Source organism: Mixophyes fleayi, chromosome 8 (assembly GCF_038048845.1).
Source record: "Mixophyes fleayi isolate aMixFle1 chromosome 8, aMixFle1.hap1, whole genome shotgun sequence".
In the NCBI taxonomy this organism is placed as follows: Eukaryota; Metazoa; Chordata; class Amphibia; order Anura; family Limnodynastidae; genus Mixophyes; species Mixophyes fleayi.
In genome coordinates, this window is record NC_134409.1 from 120,249,871 (window position 1) to 120,273,608 (window position 23,738).

General features: G+C 40.1%; 1 long non-coding RNA gene across 1 annotated transcript in view; it reads right to left on the reverse strand.

Annotated features, from left to right (window-relative positions):
* Window positions 1–1,452: 1,452 nt before the first annotated feature.
* The window catches only part of LOC142100176 (uncharacterized), a 39,498-nt gene continuing 17,212 nt past the window's right edge, over window positions 1,453–23,738 (reverse strand). The window contains exons 2-3 of the long non-coding RNA XR_012678751.1: window positions 7,140–7,211; window positions 1,453–1,527 (exon numbers count right to left, since the gene is read on the reverse strand). This is a non-coding gene — a long non-coding RNA (uncharacterized LOC142100176). The remainder of the gene's footprint in view (window positions 1,528–7,139; window positions 7,212–23,738) is intronic.

A 23,738-nucleotide genomic window follows, 5' to 3' on the forward strand; every position in this document is an offset into this window, starting at 1 on the left:
TAAAGCCCAAAATACAACCAATGATCAATGTATAGTTGATGAAGGAAAGTAACAATGCTAAAACATGTATGTAGAGTTGCTGGGGATTTCCTTGGAAAAATAAAGGAAGAAGTCATCATATAAACAAGAAATTCCTGCTACAGTGTTAAATCTTTGCACTGGAGGTTAGTGAATTACGTCATCCAATGTTGATATATGAATAGAAAAAGGATAAGAAAAAATGTTAGAGCTGCAGTATATACTAGCAGCTTGTGCTTTCTAAACTTGGGTGACAGTCTAATGGGCATCCCAATATTTACTAGAGGTCCCATAAGTGACATTGGGCTTTGGTTGCCCCAGGTTAATCCCTATAGTCAGTAACTAATAAAACGGGCAGAAATTCAATCAAGGTCCAGTACAGGAAATTGGCCAGGGCGGTTGACACAGTTTCGTAAGTTGATAAACTAAACAATGTTGTGTGTTTTATAATCAAGTCAATGCTAATAAACCAGATAGAATAGAAATCACAGTTTGTGTTGGGCAATGGGTACATGAATGGCATGATCTACAAGGGCAATGCTGATGATGTCAGTAATGATGTCATTGAGCACACATGCCCATCACTTGTATACTCCCAGACTGGTACGACTGTAAGAATTAATGAGAAACTAGGGATGTTCACTGACCCCTGTGTTTTGGTTTTGGTTTTGGCAAAACGGCCCTCACGTGTTTTGATTTTGTTTTTGTTTTTGGATCTGTATTTTTTTTAAAAAATAGCTAAAGAATGTTTAGATAACATAATTTAGCTATTTTTTTTTGTTCCTACATTATTATTAACCTCAAAACATTACTTTCCAGTCATTTCCAGTTAATTGTTGTCAAGTGAAAAGAACACTGCTCCCCCTTCTATTTCTGTATGAGCAATGGCACTGAGCAATGTCACTGGAGACTGGACAAGAACACTGCAAATTCTTTTTCTGTGTGAGCAACGGCACTGATACTGGAGAGTGACAAGAACAATGTGACTGGAGACTGGAGAGTGACAAGAAAACTTCTATTCCTGTTTCTATGTGAGCAATGGTGCTGGATCTCCAGGGGAGGGAGGTACTTATGGAATAAAAAACACTCATGATTGACGACGCAACAATGATGTCTTGCCTCAATTCAGTTCTGAGGAAGAGGGAAAGTACCGAGTTGGCTCAGATCGGTACTCTGATTGGCAGTGTTCAGTTTTCGGAGAACCGAGCCTGAGCATCTCTATGAGACAAATGCAGGATGGGGAATCTCAAGCATCAGGCATGGTAATTAACAGATCAGTATGTGACAGGACAGAGGGTAATTTAGTGTGTGTCAGCGAAATAATCAGAATTGAAAAGGTGCCTCACACATTACAATCTAATTGTTTGGCCCAATTGCTGAATCACCAAATTGCTGTCTAATCTGGCCACTTATATGGTAGACAAGATTGCAACGGTCTTCTCAAATACATTTGGCTGGATCAACTTTCTTCCAGATTTTCCAGCCAGCTTGGTTAACATGTGATTGTTTCTGATAGAATAAAAAATCAGGAATAACACACAATTTAGGACCAAGGCAAACCAAATTCTACCAATGTACCAAGTTAATTATTTTTAAATATACAATTATTGTCTGGCAACCACTATTGATTGGTCTTCTCTGGGCAATAATCAGGGTGAAAAACTAACATATAATTTGACTAAAAGTATGAGCTTGATTAGACCTGACTGCTGTATGAAGCACCATCTAAGAGGTATACAAAAAGAGACCAAGGGGTATATTTACTAAACTGCGGCTTTGAAAAAGTGGAGATGTTGCCTGTAGCAACCAATCAGATACTAGCTGTCATTTTGTAGAAAGTACTAAATAAATGAAAGCAAGAATCTGATTGGTTGCTATAGGCAATATCCCCACTTTTTCAAACCCGCAGCTTAGTAAATCTAGCCCCTAATGTTTTACAAGCATCAGTTAATATGTTGGTTAACGGTTCTATGACTCAGGATCTTAGCTGCCTGTTCATGGCGTACACATTTTCTTTTCCTAATCACATTTTCCTTAATTAGAACACAATGCACAAAGCCATTACAAACTTTTTTTGTAGATTTAATTTAATTCGGAAACATAGTGGAAGTATTGAGACATAACTCAATGATAGCAGACATTTCAAGAAACCTTTTCCATTCTTTCCCATATGCTTCCAAACTACTAGATTAAAATAAACAGTTTTGCTTTGACATTATCTACTATATGCTAATGAAATAAAATGTCTGCTAGAATGAATATTTTAATTAAAAACTGTAAGAAATAGAATCACATTTATACTGTCTCCTGCTTAAATTTTTCAAGGCCTGGACTTTAGCTGAAAGTTTGAGTTTGTTTCTTCTTGTTTTTCAATGTTCCAATCTAAATTACTTGCACCATAGTTAATTAAGATAATGCTCATTTAAACTTTTGGCTGCTAAATGTATATCTCACTGGGCCGTGCCATTTTCCACTTTTTCATACTGTGACAGCTTCATCAGGAATACCTTTTTGTTTTATACTCCACCCAAGCATTTTTTGTGTATCTTTAGGGCCTTTCATTTTATATCAAAGTCAAGAAACCAACTTTGTAATTTATAAGCATTGAACAAATAAATAAAAGGAGAAATAACGTAATAACATTTTTTTTTAATGATTTTCCCCTTAGCTACATCTACAAAAATAATATAGCCAATAAAATATACCCTTTAGTTTATTCTATGGCTAATTATATTGACAGAGTTACCATATATATATGTATGGGGAGGGAAGGGGATGAGTCCGGACTCTGAAGACAGGTGTCCAATTCAAAAACAATTTTATTAGACCCAAGTGTAATCACATAAAGCGCAACAACATAGGAACAGGAGTAAGGAGGGTGAGGATGGGAGTGAATGGGGCTATATCCAATGTAAACAGTATTTAAACCAGCCAAGAATAGCATAAAGTGAGCCAACAAACTACACCTTTCTCTTATAAACCTAATGTATACTGAATCTGATGAAGGGTATAGGTTTGCCCAGTGAGAGGCAGAGGAGGGCTGGCAAATTTTAGCCCGAGTGGCAAGACCCCACTCAGCAGCCTATTAGGAACATTTTAAAGGAAAAAAATTCAGGTTGCCCGGTGACCCAGCAAAAGGTAGCCCACTATGGGACCGGCCCGGGGGGAAGATGCTCCCTGCCCCTGGTGGGAAGTGGTGTAGAGCTAAATCTTGCTTCTGGAGAAGTTAACCCCTTTCTCACATGTAACAGACTCTCACTCTTCTACAGTGTACTTTATTGAAGGTTTATTTTTTGATGCTGGATTTTTATTTTGTATGACATGTGTTATTACGTACTCTACCACTAGGAGCACTGTGACAGTGATGTTCTTACAAAACCCAGATGATCTCAGGAACCACCAGTGATCACATCACCAGCCTCCGAGGGCACCTTTAGGGTGCACGGGGAGAGAGCACCGCTTTCTACATCCTATTAATGATCATTATTTCCATTTGAGCCAGGTGCTTGCCAGCTAACAGAAATTCTATGCTGTGGCTAAATCTAACACTAATTTTGTTGCAGTTTTCAGTGGTGCAGTGTAGGTTGGTGTGGTGATGTTGTATTACTGTTGCCGTGTGGATGCAATATTCCTGGTATAAGCTTACATTGATCTCATTTGTTTGGTGGGTTGTTCTTCCTGAGTGGATTATTTTAGTGGAGACCACTTCAGTTCAGGATTCTTGCTTTAGTTCAGCTCCTGGGGGTAAATGTATCAATCTGAGAGCTTTCCGGCAGGTTTGAAAAACCAATCAGATTCTAGCTATCATTTATTTAGTACATTCTACAAAATGATAGCTAGAATCTGATTGGTTGCTATTGGCAACATCTCCACTTTTCAAACCCGCCGGAAAACTCTTTGCTTGATACATGTACTCCCTGGTGTTAGTAGAGTCCTGTGAAGAGAGGTGGGTGGAGAGGGGAATGAGGCTCACCTTCTGTGGTCTGCGGTGAATTGCAAACTCTTTTGATGCAGATGCTAGGTGATTTGTGGGGCAGGCAATGACAATGAATCTATGCCTTTATCAGAGAGAGGGCTGAACAAATTGTAAGCTATGCTGTATGATGATAGTGCAGAGTACACTGCGCTTACCTCTCCATACTGCACTTCCTAGAAAATAAATTGCATTTTTGCATTCTTGTGTGTAATAAACCACATTATTGGTAATATCCTGATTTTCTATGGAACATCTGACTCAGTCCATATCCATCTGGACCAAATCCTGCTCCTTTAATCAGCACCATCTTACCGAGCTAATCCTGGCACATTTCCATAAAAAACGGATGCGATCCCTTCTGACTTGTCCAATAAATAAACAGCTTATCACTTGGATGATATACACAAAATCATTAATTAATTAATAATAATAATACTATTCATTTTCCTGTATTATATGCCTTACATACCTCTGTAACACAAAAATATATTTTATTTCATTTCTTGCTCTTCTTTTGTATATTTTCATTTCAGAGCTGATTACTTCAAGGTGGCATATACCTCTTATGCAAGACCACTTGTGAGAGTGATTATACACTTTCTCAATCTCCTCTTTTGCTTTTAATTACAGAGATTATGTGAGTTCATTTAGTCTGCCTCGATCTCTTCACCTATCTAGTGCCTGTTTTTCTCTTTAGAACCATGATTCGCCTCTTTATTTCCTTGGGTAAATACGTCAAGCAGCACTAATCAGCGCTTCTCACAGCCTGACTCATCAGCAAGGAACAGCATCCATTCTCTAACTAAGGCCAGGGTTCTTTTTTCGAGGCAAAAAAAAATAAAAATAATCCCATTTCAAAAGACATCATAATGTATTAACCTTGTTATAGAAACAATCAGAACATGATGTATTATGGTTTCTTGATCGACATGTCTTCTGTAATTCATTGTCTCTTTTCAATGAAGGAGAATCGACTTACGGCCTTGATTAGCTCTGGGAGCAATATATTATGTTGTTACTCATTACATTGCACTAGTGTCACTGTTACTTATGTGGTTTTTGGTGTACTTATCATAACATAATGGAACGAATAAATGATTTTGGAGAGAAAGACAGCACTCCAGTGAAAATAGACTCCTGAGAAAAATGACAATAGTATAAAACTTATTATAGAGCTTGAAAAATATAATTAGCCACTTAAAAAAAATCTGTTGTACCTATGTTAGCATTCATTTGATAATAGTTTATATAATATGCTGAAGTCTAGTAGAAAGAAAGAATTAAACTTCTCGCATTTCATACAGCAAAAAATTTTTTGGGATGTATTCTCCATTTAATTAGTTTGTTTAAGTAATTTATTTAACTTTTCTGGCAATGTGCACAGGTAGGCAGAACCATATAAAACATACTTGCATAATAAAAAAAGTGCAACTTTTGTGACAATGATTGGGGCAGCACAGTGGCTCAGTGGTTAGCACTTTTGCCTCTCAGCGCTGGGTTCATGAGTTGGATTCCTGACCATGGCCTTATCTGTGTGGAGTTTGTATGTTCTCCCCGTGTTTGCGTGGGTTTCCTCCAGCTGCTCCAGTTTCCTCCCACACTCCAAAAACATAAAAGTAGGTTAATTGGCTGCTATTAAATTCACCCTAATATCTCTCTCTGTCTGTGTGTATGTATGTTATGGAATTCAGTCCCTGGGGCTGGGACTGGTTCACATAGTTTGGTCCCGCCCCCTTAACGTCAATCACCTTTTCTGACCAATTGCAGCGGGGGAGGGGGCGACACGTTGATGAACGAGTCGCATCCCGACCCCGCCACTTTACTACTTTGGTCTTTAGGAACCGGGAGGTTAGCCTGCTCTCCCGGGAGAACTCCCAGAAATCCGTGAGTCTCCCGGACATTCCAGGAGGGTAGGCAACTATGAGCTATATAAATAGCTGATGATTATGAGTTCCTAACATACTGGTAGAGTGTGAAGCAGTAACAGGGCATCAGTCACTTTGGTGCTTTATTTCAACCTGTTGATATAGAGAGCGCAAACAGTTCCAGATTACTCCTGCTTCATCGACACTTTTGTCCAAGTGCACATCTGCACTCTTTATATGAATTGTCTTGTAACTTTAATGAAGCCCAGGATTTTTCTCAGTTTGTACTAAGATCAGGATTCTCACTCTTATCTCTGCTAGCAAGAGAATTTGATTTTCTGACCAATGTAACCTTTGAACAGACAAAATGATAGATGTAACAAAGATAATCCAATGTTCCTTCACTCTCATGGTTAGTTTCATACACAAATTAGGCTAAACCAAGCAGTATTTTAGATTAAAAAAAAAAAGTGAAAATTTGTATTAGTACGCTGGCCTTTAGTGTGTGCAGGACAAATAAATTATATTTAGAGTATACAAATCTGAAGCACAGAGTATATGAACATCACACATTCCATGGGTTATTAATTTAAGTACTTTACTTAAAATATACATAAAATGGAAACAATTTAAAAACAGTAAAGTCAAGTAAAAAAATAATCAACTGTTTGTTACACACTTGTCACCCAGCTAGTTGTACATTTATATTTATTACCTCAACAATGAAATAAAAGAAAAATTGGCTTTAAGCACAGTAGGGCTACATTAGTGTATAATGTCCATGACAAAGTGTTAAAACACATGTAACATTGGTAACTGCATGTCAGCTTCCAATGTCTTTGTGAGTTCTGTAACGGTTTTAATAATTCTGTTAAAATAAATATAGCGGTAGTATAGCAGGAGTAGAACAATATGGTCTCATTATGTACAATAAATATTAACTTATCCAATTCCCCATTTAATTTTGCAGTTTAGTTTGTGCCTTTGTTGCACGGTTTTATTCCATTTATGTTGAGTCATTTGCAAGCATTTTTTATTTTCTTGGGCTGAGGTGTTTTAATCAGAACTTTGAGATTGTTTTTTTTTTGTCTTATTTAACCCCATTGCTTCCAGGGCTTTGTTTATTTCTTTTTATTAAAAGGTAAGAATATGCTCCAAGCTAGGGGCACTGTGGCAGAGGGTGTTGTATGAATTATCGGCTGTGACAAAGCCGGCACACTTAAGCACTACAAATTAACCCCGACAGCAATAACATCGATAGTATGAGAATATAGACTTACCATATAGCAGCAAGTCATTCTGTCCGGCAGCTGTAATGATCTACAGATCTAAAATGCGACTGTGAGAAAGATCTAAAAAAAAGAAGCAACGTCATTTTTAAGAGACTGAGTACAAATGCCGCTTTTAAAGTGGCAATGTCTGGCCCCACCGCCTGTATTACATTATACAGGCGGTGGGGGCCATGATCCCATATTTCCCATATTCTCACAAATAGAAAACATTGGACATGTCTGAAAACTATTGACAAATGTTGAGGATCCACTTCATACCCAAAACAAGGCCATGGGACCCATAAAGCTCAGTTGGCATTGCTGTTCCAACATCTGTTCAGCTGCCCACTGAGCTCAAAGTGATTGCTGTTGCTGGACCCTCTGCATCCAACTGTCAGCATCCTGGACCTTGTCATGTGAGAGCTGCAGAAACTGCCTAATCTATTATCCCAGGCCACGGGGCAGTAAAGTATTCTTCACCTCCTCTATTGCCCTGCACAATTTGGCTCAATTGTTCCTTCCCACCCTCGCATTACCTACCCTAGATAATACACATTCATTAACAGCTTTCACATCTCTCCATCATGCACATACATAATTCAATTTCTCTCCAAACTCCTCTTCTCTATCCATCATCCTATTTCTCCCTCTCCCTATTATTTTTTCCTCTTCACTACTTCCCACCTTGCTAGCTTGCACTCATGAACTGTTTTGTTTCCTGCACCCACCACACTCACCAGTCTACGAAACATAAATAAACTTCATACACACAAATCATCCTCACATGTCCTCTTTCTCACCCTGCCCCTTCTCATGGCTGCTTGTGATACACACCTAACTTTGCATCTTGTACAATCCCACTAACTGCTCCTCATTCCACTTTCAAAACTTTACATCCACCCCATACTTCCAATACCACCAACATTATACACATATCTGCGCTACCCTCTCCTCCCTTCTCCTGTGAACTGTGGAACACAGATCTGTTTGTAACAAACTTGCATCCATTCATGATTTATTAATTTCTAAATTCATCAACCTCCTTGCCATTACAGAAACCTGGCTAACCTCCTCTGACTACACATCACCTGCAGCTCTCTCCTATGGGGGACTATCTCAGACACACTCCCAGATCTTGGAAAAGAGAAGGTGTGTAGTAGGTATTCTACTTTCTCCAAGCTGCACCAAGTCTTACCTTTGAAGCCTCCCTTTCACACTATCCGTCTATTTTATCCTCTCCACCTTCATGTTGCTGTCGGGTAGCCCAGGTCCAGTATCCCAAATCCTCAGCAACTTTTATGGCCTGGCTCACTTATTTTCTATCATTTGACCTGCCTACTATTATACTAGGCAACTTCAACATTCCCATTGATAATCCCACTGTCTCTGATGCCACTCAGATTTCTTTCATTTATTTCCTCCTTTGGTGTCTCCTAATGGACCTCCCACCCACTGTGATGGACATTCCCTTGACCTTCTCTTTTCCCACTGGTGTTTCATCTCTAGTTTTGCCAATTTAGCCTTCCCACTCTCCGACCACAGCCTTCTTTCCTTCAGTCTCACTTAGCTCATGCCCTCTCCCCTGCATCCAAATCCACACAGACACCTAAGTACTCTTAACCCAATCAGCTTCTCATTTTCACTAAAACAATTACTTTCTCTCATGACAGTATTGTCCTGCTCTAATCAGGCAAAACACTCACCTTAGCCATAGACAATGCAGCTTCGGCTACTACATACAGTCTTCGACAATCCAAACCCCAACCGTGAAACACCAAACAGACCCACTACTAACAAAAAATGCTCCCCCACTGCAGAGCGCCATTGGAGAAAATCTCATACTGATCCCCTCCACTATAAATTCATCCTTTCATCCTATAGCACTGCCCTTTCAAGTGCCAAACAAACATATTTCAAATCTCTAATATCCATCCAGTCTAATAACACATGTCGCCTTTTTGCCACTGTCAACTCACTTCTCTGCCCACCTACACCTCCTCCCCCTTCCTCCATTACATCCCATAATTTTTCCACCTACTTTATAGATAAAATCGACATCATTTGACAAGATTTTTCCTCATGCCAAATTTCACACATTACACCAACTCTACCCACCGTCACTTACACTTCCCAAATAACCCTCAAATCATTCTCTCCAGTAACAGAACTCATCTCATCATCTCACACTACAACCTGCCCCTGTAAAACTATTGTCTCCCAAATTCTGCACTCCATTTCCCTCCCCCCGCATGCCCAACTCCTCCTCTTCAACCTGTTTTTCTCCACTGGCACATTTTTATCCTCCTTTTAGCATAAACTCATCTCACCAATTCTAAAGGAACCAACTCCTGATCCAGCCTCTCTCTCCAACTATCACTCTGTTTCTCTCCTCCCCTTTGCCTCCAAACTACTTAACGATTAATGCACAACGGTCTGTCTCACTTTCTCTCCTCTCACTTCATTCTCGACTCTCTGCAAAAAGGCTTCTGCCCCTGACATTCCACTGAAACTGCTCTCACAAAAGGCATATCCTCCGCTCCATTCCTGCTATCTGTTGGTCCCACAAGGCTCTGTCCATGGCCCTTTACCTTTTTCACTTTACACCTCTTCTCCTGGAGAACTAATTCGCTCATTCAGATTCCAGTACCACATCTATGCTGATGACACCCAAATCTATATCTCTTCCCTTGACCTCTTCCCTTCTGTACTATGTTGTGTAACCAACTGTATTTCTGCTATCTCTACATGGATATCCCAAAGCTTATCATATTCCCTTCTCCCAGAGTCACCACCTCCCCTCACATCTCCCTCACTGTCACCACAAATCCCTCAGTTTCCCAAGCCTGCTGCATTGGTGTCACGCTTGACTTGTCCTCTGCTTTATTCCTCACATCCAGACTCTCTTCAGTCCTGTAAACTCCACCTTAAAAACATTGCAAGAATACACCCTTTTCTTACCCAAGATTCTACCAAACCTGCTATCCATTCTCTCATCATCTCCCGTGTTGACTACTGCAACCTTCTACTATCTGGCATTCACAACACCCATCTATCCCCACTTCAATCCATCCTAAATGCTGCTCCAAGACTGATCTTCCTCTCTCACTGCTCCACATCTGCTACACTACGTTGCAAATCTCTACACTAGCTCCTGTGTCCTCCATACCATGCCCAATCATGCTTTCCCACAGCCTTCAAATCTTTAGACACTCTCAAAAAAAACATCTCTCTCTTTTAAAGCTTACCTTATTCTCGATGATACTACACACACTAATTCACCCTCACAACTGTCCCAGTCTCCACTCTGAGCCACACTCGCTCCTCTTGTTTCAGCTGTGCCCTCTTCTACTTAGAATGTAAGCTCTCTAATGAGCAGGGTCCTCTCTACAGTTTGTCTTCTTGTCTGCATTCATTTCACCTACCGTGTATGTCCTATTTTATCTATGTATTGTTTGTTCTACTGTACAGCGCTGCGGAGCACTGTGATGCCTTACAAATCTGCAACAATAATAATAATAATAGTAGTAATAATAATAATAATAATAACAATAAAAAAAAGAGGTGATATAGTGGATCAAAGCATGACTATCGACTATACATGTCCTCAGCATGTTAAACGGCATTAGCTATTAATGTTTTAAAACTTAGAGAATTTAAGTTTTAAAGCACCATACAATATATATTTATTCTTATTAAATAGTTTCAAATATATCAGAGAAAGTATAAACAAAGGCCGTAGTTCACCTCACATATTTCCTGTATCAACATAAGACAAACATACAGTTTTCAAAAAGCCTGCTATGCTTTAACTAAATTAATATTAATTATGTGTAATTACATTATTAGACCAAATTACCGTAAACAACAATAGGAGGGTAACAATGTCTTATAGCCTCTGTTGCCTTCCTACAGACAGTAGGGCGAGTTCCCCGTCACACTGACAACCAAACAGCTTTGGTCATGAGACATTACCCTCTCCGCATGAGGCATGTCTATCAGCAAAAAACAGTTGTAAAATAAGAAGTGACTATCTGTATTTATGATATCAGTCTTGCTTACAAACCCATTTACATAATGGATGGGTATCATTAGCAATTCAACAACAAACTAAAAAGTACAATGATGGGTTTCATATGTTCATTAAAATAATATTTCAGAAGAATCATTAGGATCCACCAGACAGCGCGTTGTCTCCAAATAAATGAGATGGAACTAAAGAGTTTTCAAGTACTGTAGACTGAAAGCAAAATTTTTTTTTTAATATATTAAAACTATAATGCGCTGGAGATTGCAACGAAAAGCATCACCAAAACATTCAATTTACTAGAACAGGGTAAAATGGCCTTTTAATGATCTGTGCAGCATCCTGAGCGACAGATAATGTCAATCAATATTTCATAATTATCATGCTATTTATAAATAAGCGGCACTGTAATCTGATATAAAACAACGGATGTGTACAGTCGCTTATGTCCTTCCTACTCAATTGTATATTCGGGATGAACTATTTCACATTTTTCCTCCCTTACATTTGTCCGGACATGGCAAGAATTCTCTTTACAGTCATTAGAAAGAGTGGTGATGTTTGTGGTTGAGCTGTTCTACTAATGAGATTATTTTAAATCAGAAACCATATTTCTTATTTCTGGTAAATGCACGTCTTGTAAAGGTTGAAAATATGGCTTGTGTACCCCCGAGGGACTGTCTGCTAATTGGTTTAATATTTTGTTTTGTTTGCTCTCACGAAAATAGCAATTGACATCAGCAATGAAATGAATGGGCACATTTTGCTTTTCCTGAATGGCATTTTAATATCCGTTGGAGGTTGCGGTAAAAAGAAGTTTGTTTTCCTGTATGTCAGGTACTTCAATCCAGCACACAATGTCAGATAGACCTTCAAAGTATAGAGAAACAAATTTCCTTTGTCATTATCGCTCTTGACTTGATATTCCAGAAACTTTTCTGTATTACTAAGACCATTGGTCTGAAATGAAAATTGATATACATTAGAGGCTTATTGTTAAGGGTTTAAGTACATTATTTTACTGGTACTCTGGTCTAGTGGTACATTTGGTATTTATACTTATTACATCAATCTTTTCCTGTTTTCTTATACTGAAAAGATTATACAACCCATAGGCAGCAGCCGAGCTAACATTGGTGCAGCAGGTGGCGTGCACCGGGGCCCATGGAGATAATGGGGCCACCTGCATGAGGAACTATTGAGTTGTGGGCCCCGGCTCTCTTCTCCTGCTTCCCTGCACCGGGTCCCACGGACCCGGAAGAGTGTAATCTAATCTAAGGGTTAGGTTTACGGTTAGGGTTAGGATTAGGATTAGGGTCAAGTGCCGTATCCGTGTATTGCCGCTTTAAAACCAGAAATGTCAGACCAGCATTTTGAAGTGATGTCAAGTTCAACTGTCGACCCTTTTCTGTAGTTGCAGTTTATTGAAGCTCTGTCTGAAATGTTGTGTGTGTGTGTGTGATGATATGTCTGCATTTCTGGCATGTTGCCCTGTCAGGCTTCGGTATTTTCATGTCACACTAAACAGTGTCGGACATATCACTATCGGAAAAGCCTTCTCCACCCATATAAATATACCAACAATAACATAAATCTTGCAGCATAGACATTACTTTATTACAGATGCGTGACATTTTCAAAACTGTTCCACAAAGTATTTGTTTCACTCCACATTGAAATTTCACACTTTGACTATCAGTATTTGGCCATATAGAACTCTCTACTAAATTCTATCTGCGCAAAATCCCGCAAGATCACTTGTCTCTATATTTTACTCAATGCAAAACATCATTCAAAATGAATTTATCTTTCATCAGATAGCTAGTACCATAATAAATGCCAATAGTCACAATGCCAATGTGAAAATGGTTTTAATACAGAGCATCAGTTTACAGGAAGTGATGTATTGTTTATAAGTAGCCCTGTCTGTTGTATTCAGATATGTCAGAGAATGTTTAACAATGCAAATGTTTTATATTGGCAATTGTGTAGAGATTTGAAAGCCATTTTCCTGACTCTAGATAGGAGCATAACGCTTATGTTGCTTTTTAATTTCATTTTGGCGTCCAAACTTCACAGCATTTAATACCACTGCAAGATCCAGATGGCGTAAAATTCAGCCAAGAAATTTCTGGTTGGTTGACACTGACAGTAATATCTACCTGCTCCATTCAATTTTAAAGTCATTACTTTGCTTTCAACCAATCATTGTGTGTACAATGAAACATATGTACATTGTACTCCTTGCGCTTTCACATAATTAATGTGCGTATAACAAAGGATGTTTTGGTGGGTAATGACACTTCATAACAGTGGGATTCTACGAACCGTTGGGCATATGTTCTACAGTCAATATTTATTGCTTATGAAATCTATAAACGAAGTCTAAAAAAATTAATATATGAGAGAGAGAGAGAGAGGGATGGGGATAGGGATGGGGATAGGGATGGGGATGGGGATAGGCAGTGAAAATGACCTGTGCGCCCTAGGCACCTAGGCACCCTTTGCTCTGATGCTTCTTGTGGATGTGATGTCATCACAAGGGAGGAGCTTCGGCCACCTTTTCTACTACCGGGGCTCTCTTGCTTCTTAACTTGTGTGCGGGAAGGAGGGTGGCATATTCTGCTCCTCTATCGATTGGGTTTGTTGTACTGGTCTGTGACATCATAGCCTATTACCAACATAAAGGAAAAGCAGCTGGGAGCTTTAGAGGTAAGAAGCTGCTGACTGCTACTCCTCCATGTTAGTGTTCGGCACTGGGTGTGGGGGTACCAAGAGAAATGATGTCACTTATTCAGTTGTTTTAGGCCCGACCTCAACTTTTTCACCCTAGAGGGCCCCCACACTAAGTGCCGGTGACTGCATGGAGGACCCCTGTGAAGTTCCAGCTGCTGTTCCTTTATCTTGGTAATCTATATATAAATTAAACTATATCAGAAACTACCTGTAATTGATATTTAAAATCATATTGCATCATTACAACCCTACTCTAAGCCAGCAAGGAGCTAATTACTCAGATTTGCCCCTAACCCTTGTTGGAAAAAAAGACCAAAATTGACATATTCACCTAGTTTCACCCAACAACGCTTTCCAATCACTCATGCTCCTCCTGCTCAAAAACTTTCATCATGTAGAAAGTAGAAAAAAAGAATTCCCAATGGGATACAGAGTGAATTAAATGTTCTCAAAAAAAGCAATCGAATATATTTACTGTATATTAAATATACAGAGTGATTCAAAAGTCGCAGTACACCCTTTTATTTCAAAAACTCTAAGGATTGGGAAACCTGAATACTCCAGTAAGGTATGGGTGACGTGGTCTATCTTTTACGGTATGTACCAAACATTGGCGCCATCTTGAAATCGGACAATCGGCCCAATTCCTGTAGAGTTTTTGAAATAAAAGGGTGTACTGCGACTTTTGAATCACCCTGTATTTACATTTTACAGTGCGCTTACATATGCTTACAGTAGCAGAGCCAGTGGCGGATTCAGGGGGGGGGGGGCAATCGGGGAAATCGCCACCCCAAGCTAGTGGCACAAACCTAACTTTAAATTGGTCCAAGACGTCGCCGATCAAAATGAGAGGGTACGGGGGCCAATCACGGGTAGTGGGTGGGGCCAACTGGGCCGGCCAATCAGAATGAAGGAGGAGAGTGATTATGCTAAATTGTCCCCCCCTAAAAATAAAGTCTAGGCCGGCCCTGAGCAGAGCCAGATTAAGATCAAAGTGTTGAGTACTAGTTTTAGGGCATGCACATGCTCTCTCCCAATGCTCCCACATAGTGTGCCAGCAGTGCTCCAACTATGATTATATCAACAGTACACCTAGTATATTGATTATACTAGTGTCTACCCCTCAAGTGCCTACTCTTGTCTTTTGTGTTATCCTACAAGTGTAAGAATGGACCGTCTGTGACTTTACCAATTGGCACAGATACTTTTGGGGCTTGAGTCAAAACACTGTATCGCTTAGCCCCATAGCAAAATTTTGGTAGGGACCTGGTGATGCTGCTCTAGCCTCCCTCCTACCCCACATACCTGCTCTGCCATAAAAATAACTCATCTGAGCATGTGCAGTTTGGCGTATGCTTGTCTCCTAACCTTGTATGCACACAAGGTTAGAATGTTAGCATATGGAGCGCTTTGTTCCATCTCCTGCGTTGGCATGGTAACCACTGTATTCCCCGGTGAGCTAGTGTAGGCAGAAGTGGGCAGAGGGATACTGTCCGAAAAGCGCTACTTCCATTAGAGCCTGCATAGTGAATTGATGCAGCAATGTTAGCTGCGCACCTAGTGTAATATAAAGCTACTAAAAGCCCTCATAGTGGGACCGGAGGCTCCCTGACAGTATTAGGAGAGTCTGTGCCCACATAATAAGTTACCTGCACGGGCGTGCAGTATAACAGTGATTTAGTGAACCTACCTGCATCTGTATATCTATATATTAGAGTACATATCTATCTGTATAATACTGTTATAACCTGAACTGCTGCTTTACTAACAAGTTTGCAACTACTGTGAGTACCTGGATATATCTACTGTTGTGCAAGTTCAATAAACAGCAACTTGTTTAAGTTCAAAAGCGTTATGGTTTAACATCCATATTAACACCACTGGCACCTTCAATAACTTTAGAGGGTATAACCAACATAGAATTATTTACTCCTGATTCCCATTATGTTTCCTTTCTCCCCTTCTGCTGCTTTCTGCCATTCCCAAGTCTGACCCTACTCATTTCTCTTCATCTGTGCTGCATTCTCTGTCCCTTTTATCTCCGTGGCTTCTCTCTTTTGTGTCCTGCCTTTGACTGAATGCAAGAAGTGTTAGGTAATTAAACGGGACATTCGCTTGAGCTCATTGGTGGAAAGCAGAGGAGTTGTGGGAGACTCAGTACGGTCACATTATTGGAAACTGGCCAAAGCAGCAGGGTACAGTGTGAAGAGAGGCAAAGGCAGCATGGCAGAGTGTGAAGGGGGGCCAAAGCAGCATGGCACAGGGTGAAGAGGAGCAAAAGCAGCATGGCACAGGGTGTGAAGTGGGGCCAGGAGAAGGGGGGAGCAAAAGCAGCATGGAGGGTGCAGTGTGATCATAAGGGAGCACAGTATGGTGATGAAGGGGCACAGTAATGTGTGTGTGATGGCAAGGCATGTGGTAATGTAATGTGTGCGTGGTAGGTGGTGGCTAACTAATGGGCGCTATTTTTTTGTGGGGTGATGGTGGGACAATTTCATTTTATAGTGCGTACTATTAATTTAATATGGGGTGGTTTGGGGGCTATTAATTGAATGTGAGGCTGAGTTTGAGGAGCATGAGGTCTATTTATAAATAGGAATATTAATTATTTAATGGCAGTGTTGGTTCCGGGAAATAGGTATATTTATTATATGCAAATGTATTGTTGGAATTTTCAAAATGTACCCATTTTTTTCCCAAATTGGGCCCCCAACATTCCAGGATCCAGACAAGCCGCAACTAAAGAAACCAGCAGCCACAGGTGGTAAAAGTGACAAGAACAAGTAGGACAGTTTATCAAATGTTCTGATTCTAGTGGGACAATCACGATTTTTAGTCAGTGTTCTGCCCAATGTAAGGGGCAGGTCAAGACTGTGTACTCTTTATATACACACTGCATTCTTTATATACTACACTTTGGTGCTAGCTTTTCTTCGTGGGCTGACCACTCTCCCTCTAGTGCCTGGTCTTGTCTCTATGATGGCTGGCCACACCCCCTCTGGTGGGTCCCTAGTGTTGCAGTCCCCCGGTGGGCCCTTCATGCCCCAGTCCGACACTGCATAAGGGGGCTCTGACCCTGCTGAGGATTACAGATTTTCTCCCAAAAGAGTGTTACCAGGAGACTGCTGGCTAACAAGCAAGAAAAGTTCAAAATCACAAGATACGCCAGTGCCAGTCAAAAATGGAGAAGAGGCACCACTGGCTGGAGGGTCTGGAAGAGACGGAGATGTGGAAGAAAAGCAGCAGAGGGACGACAAAGAGCTATCAGGGTTCCCCTTGCTGCCGATGAATGCTACAGAACTAAAGTAAGGCTCTTTTTGGGCAAAGCCTCTTACAGGCCTGAGCCTGCACTCTGTTCCACTCCTCTTCCCTTGGGCATAAAGCCCTGGCACATCTTGGACATTGTGCCCATTTCGCAATAGTTTGCACAAGGCCCAGTGTAAATAGGTGTGATGCTAAAGGATAAATATCCTTTGGGCTCATATAGGGTAAATCAGGCTTTAGGCCTGTGACACAATTTAACATACAGGATTAGCCTATGCAGCAGTTAAAATTCAGGATTAGCCTGTGGTCCCACGTAATGGTCAGGAGAAACTGGTGGTAAGTAGTTAAGGTGCTAGGCCTGTGAGTTTGAATTGGCAGTAGTCCGACAGCCATAGGTGGTAATTCCCATAGTGAGACCACGCCTGGTCTGTTCCTCTATGTGGTAATTAAGTGGCCATTTGTATGATTGTCTCTCTAATGTATTGCACTGTACTTTATAGCATAGTACTCTACGGTATTGTGTTTATTTTCCTTTAGCAATTTCATTCCAGGATCCTGAAGTCAGACCCCCATTAAAGGTAGGCTTTTGGTATCCACATTCACTGTCTGCATCTTTTGGCATCGGTGTCTGTGTGCTGTGATGTTCGAGCTGGGGTAGTACACCACACCTAGTGCGAGTATTTTTGCGCAGTGTCTGATCGTGTAGTTTTGTTGTTAGCATCTGGGTGCTGCTTTGTCATGTCCGTAGATAGCACTAGTGTGGGAGGAACATCTTAGACAGTAGATAACTCTGTGGGTTTTGTGTCTCCCCTGTTTCATAGGCAAGACACAACACAGGGTTGCAGATTGCCATCAAGAGCAGGCAACCACTCCTGACAGCACTGCAATCCTCCTCCTACTTGCCCAGCTGGTTGGTTGCCATACACTTATTTGAGCTCACCCCTACTGTATTGAACCTATGATTGTATGCTCTCGCTCTGCCTCTCTGGCAAAAGGCAAAAGGGAGGACTCAAGTCTATGATATGCACAAATCTACATATGGATGCATTTTGTGTACATGTGCAGTTCGGGAATGCATATATTCGCACCACAAAAAATGTTGTGTGCCCAACTCCAAATGAGGCCCTTTAAGTTATTAGACTAAAGAAAGCTGATATCTGATTGATTGCTATGAGTTACTGTACAACACATGATACTCTTACACTAATTTATTAAACTAAGCACTAAAACTTTCTTTTGTTTTATGCAAACTAACTCCACGGTGCTAATTTCCCCCCCAAAGAGTATGGGACATATTTTTTCAGATCCTACTTCACATACTATAATTTATGTATTGTTATGGGTCATTTACCCAACCAAGAAACACAATTCTAAAGTCTTAGCTGCAATAGAATTCATTTTAATTTCATGTAAAATACAAACAAGGTGGAAAGCTGAATCACAACAAACTTGCCAATAGAATAATTAATTAAACCGTAGGGAATAGGGACTGCCACTGGTGTGATTTGGTTTGGAGAAAAGATGTTAAGTAGATTGATCTTAAATATATCATTTTCCATGTAACAATTATCAAATGACAGTAGTGACCGTTTCAGGCAAATTAATTATCCCTTGACACAAGCCTCATTTTATATATGCAGGGCTGAGATTTTAATGATGTATTTTACCTCTGTTGTTTTTCAAGCCAGGTAATTGTCATCCCAAGATAACACATTCCAACAGTCATGTTTTCATTATGTGTTATCAGATGTATTATATCTGTCATGTCAATAGGTCATAAGAGAGCATGTTAACTTACTATTTACTGATTTTGCTGGCAATTAACTATTGCATGCATATTCATTTGGCAGGGGGAAAAAATCTATTTATGTGGAGAACATCTTTAAACCATTCTTATTTTCAGAAACACTTGAAAAATCTTTTTCTAGAGGTAAAGAGATATTAAAGAGCAAACCTCTTTTAGGATGGTTCAAAACAATGGCATAAATGTGTTTTTTCATATTTGTGTGTGATTAAAGTTAATATTATACCTGAAATTTGCACTTTTTGGGCCTTGTTTATTAAGGCATAACGAACGAAATGTGCATTTTTTTTAAAAACGTACGTGAAACGGGTATACATATCATCATCCATTTATATAGCGCCACTAATTCCGCAGCGCTGTACAGAGAACTCACTCACGTCAGTCCCTGCCCTATAGGAGCTTACAATCTAAATTCCCCTAACATACACACACACAGATCGAGAGAAGCTAAGGGCAATTTAATAGCAGCCAATCAACCTACCATTATGTTTTTGGAGTGTGGGAGGAAACAGGAGCACCCAGAGGAAACCCACGCAACCACGGGGAGAACATACAAACTCCCCACAGATAAGGCCATGGTCGGGAATCAAACTCATGACCTCAATGCTGTGAGACAGAAGTGCTAACCATTGAGCCAATGTTCTGCCCACATGATGAATATAAACTCACAAAAGAACACACAGAAAAAAATAGCTTTTCAATTAGCGTTACCTGTTAATTCATTAGTGACAAAACATCAACAAAATAAAAACAGTTGTTTATTAATCTATTTATTTTTAAAATTAAAAACATGCATTTAGATGTATTTAATGTCTACTGTGCATAAAAAATAACATTTTAACAATTGCTCCTGATGTCCTAGCATAGATTCTCAGCTGTCATCGCTAATAATCACCACTTAGACTATACCTGCAGCTATACCTGTAGCAAGAGATACGACTGAAAAACATGTACCTTAGAGATGCATAGAGCCTCAATCGAACGACTGCATGCGCTCGAGCTTGAACGAACATAATGTATATTGACTGCAGACGTACGCGCTTACCAATCCCTTTCCCTCCCTGAAATCTGAAGCTGCATAAGTGTCCTTTGCATTTGAAGATTAATTGAAAGCTGCTGCGTTCTGTGGCATATTGTCCGGTTCTGAGCATGTGCAGAGTAATTATGCGCGTTATATGCAAAAAACACACCAGGGGGTAAATGTATGAATCTCCGTTCTTCATCTCCGGCGTGTTCAGCCTCTTCAGCGCTTAAATTTAAAGCGGCGCTGCATTGTAAAGGGAAGTTTCCCTTTACAATGCAGCGCCGCTTTAAATTTAAGCGCTGAAGAGGCTGAACACGCCGGAGATGAAGAATCCGGAGATTCATACATTTACCCCCAGATACGCTTAATGAATCAGGCCCTTGTTGTTTCTGATATGGAGACTATCACCCTCTATTGTTTTATAGCTGTAGCATCACACAAAATAGTATAAAAATATAATAACTGTGTTCTCTGGGAGGGAACCCGTATTAAGGATGTTGTAAATACAAACTTTTTTTAGCATTTTATTTTTTCTTCCTATAAATTTTACTGTGCGAAATCACACCATCTAGCTAATACCCAGCAAATCTGGATTAGAATAATGAAAGCACATAAAAAAAACAAAGTGTTAGAGACAGTACATTGAAATATGTTGTACATATGGGAAACTGGTTCTAAGTGTGGAAGTTGAATAATTGGATGAAGTAAGCCGGATAAAGTAATTAATGTTGGGTTACCGTGCGATTGCAATGGAAAACAATACACACGCTTACATTTACACTTACATTTGTAAATAGTACACATTTAATAAAGTTCCAGCTCACATCAGTTTATTAGTAAAACTTAAAGGTTATTTATACAAAGATAAATTTACATTACGGCTATTTATGCTTCAGGTCCTGAGAAATGTATGGTGATTGGTCTTATATTAATGCTCGTTTCACCAGAAGAAATCCGGTATCAGCGGTCAAGCGATCGCACACTTCGAACGCTAGTTATAAATAATATCACTGTTTCATACACCAAATAACCAGTACATAGGGGTCATAAAATCCAATACATACAGGTCTAGAGGCGGGAGCCTAAGGAAAGGATACCTGGCAGTTTGAAGAACAATGACCAGATGAATTCACCAATGCAGCATCGAGTACCTGAGAATGCAAGAACTTTGACCTATGATTACACTACTTTTATGACTGTACAGTGTATAAATTGTTGAGCTCTGGCTTTGGTCCCCAGAGCGTTGTGATTGGTCCTCAGAGCGTTCTGATTGAAGCTTGAGTTGGTGCCAACCAGGGCCGCCATCAGGGGGGTACGGGGGGTACTGTTGTACCGGGCCCGGGCTCACCAGGGCCAACAGCTCAGCACAGACTTACCTGGGGCCCGCCGCTGGTCTCCGCTATTCTGTCTTCAGCCTGGCTGTCACCGTGACAGCCAGGCACCAGGATTCGATCGCAGGGGTGGAGGATTCATTCCCCCTGTGATCATGTGCTCTGCCTGTGACAGATCACATGATTGCAGGGGCAATGATTCCTCCACCCCTGCGATCGGATCCTGGTGCCTGGCTGTCACAGCCAGGCTGAAGACAGAATAGCGGAGACCAGCGGCGGGCCCCCAGGTAAGTATGAAAGTATGTGTTGCTCATGGGGGGGCGCTCATGAGGGGGGGGCCCGGGTGGCGGGCGGGGCCCGGTTGGCCCGTACTGCTCCCGATTTTATCTGAAGGCGGCCCTGGTGCCAACTGTCGGATGCATAATGTATTTAGTGTACTTTTCTGTATTTTGTAATACATTCTTATGCATCCTCATTGTTTGCTGTAATTCTGCTATCTTTTGCTATTAAATCTCTTTGTGAACCACATTCCATTAGCAGAAATTTAATATTTGCAAAAGCCAAAGTTTAGAACCCATGAATAACTACTGTATTTTCTGCTCTTTACAAGTCAATCTGGGAGCCCAGCTTACACATGTCCATCATGTTAACATTCTATAACCGCATTCCAACCTCAGGGTGGTCATTAATTATACAACACTAGTTAAATTATTGAGAGCTGTATATGATGTTTTATCATTGACAGCTGTAAATTAATCTGCAAAACATCTTATTGAATAACACATTGTGCTGCAATAATCGATGGTTATTGGAGTTGTATAACATGCTGGTCATGGGGCTGTTTATGATACAGGAACGCACAGTAAAAATTGGCAAGGAATAAATATTATCTATATATTAATAGCATAAGTATGACTTATTTCTATGATGACGTTGTCTGAGGAGGACACATCATATACCAAATTAAAGATCTTGGTCTGTAGATTTCCAGAAAAATATTGGTGAGGTAATTGCATAGTTTTGCAAAACGTCTGCCCCTCATTTACAACAATGCATCACCATTGTCCTCTGGAAAATGTGACAGTTGGCAATACTCCTGTGCACTGGTTGGTTAATCTAGATACTGTAACAGTTAGTGAACGCTACCTGTGTACCTGCTGGGTAACCTGGAACATGTGACCTGTTGGGTGGTCTGGAAACTGTGACTGTTATTTGCAGCCCTGCTGGGTGACCTAGAACATGTGGTCTGTTGGGTGGTCTAGAAACTGTGACAGTTATTTGCAGCCACACATACCAGTGTGTCTTTGTGGGGACCATGCCCAGCAATGTAACTTCGACGAAAGAAGTTATACATATATTGTAGTGTATAGAGACATTCTTTAGTTCCTTTAATATAGTGATTGATAATATAGGGCCTGATTCATTAAGGAAAGTTAAGCAAAAAATTTAGTAAGTTTTCTTACTCAAGTGTTCTGGAGAAAACCATATTGCATTGCAAGGGGTGCAAATCAGTTTTATCATTTTGCACATACGGAAAATACTGGCTGTTTTTCATGTAGCACACAAATACTTGATAACTTATTTGTACACTGAAATTTAAAGTTCATCTAAGACATGCCCTACCTCAACTATAAATTTGCCATCACATTTTAAATTTACCTCCCCTTCCAATGCAACATGGTTTTGCCTTATTTACTTACTTTGCTTAACTTTCCTTAATGAATCAGGCCCATAGTTATTTGTCCATTATACTCCGTTGTTAAAATTTCTACATGTAATGTAGTGTATAAAAAAGTTATTGAATTCTGTTAATAAAGTAATTTAGCCATTACATTTCAATGTAACTTAAGGCGGTTACCATCGGGTTTCTCTAGATTTTTATTAATCTTTGTCTGTCCAGCTACTATAATATTCCTCAGATGACCTTGACTTTCCCTGCTTACAGTTTGATGACGACACTGTGATGGGTCAACGACTTGTTAAAACAGATCTGCATTCCAACAGCAGTTTTTAATTTAGCCACTTATAATACTACATTAAAAACTATTGCAAATATAAGCAGATTTTTAATTTGTTATTTTCAACATTCTGCTAGTAAGCCTATTAAAAGAGGACTTGTCAACTACATACAGTGGAGGCATCAATTGAATGGACTATATAGCTTATTAGTTTGCAATGAACTAGTGACATCAACTTTTTGAATAATATCCATGGGACCTCATGGTACCATGAGGTACTAGTTCCAAGTGAATAATGGGGAGGAACTGCCACTTATGTGTAGTATAAAGGATGATAAGCTGGAGATGGTAAAGTTTTAAGAAAATGTTCATCTTACATTGTGGCTGAGATCAGACATAGGCCTGAAAATCATCTGGAAACGTGTATGTATAGTTGTAGCTACATTGGGACTCTCTGCAGTATAGAG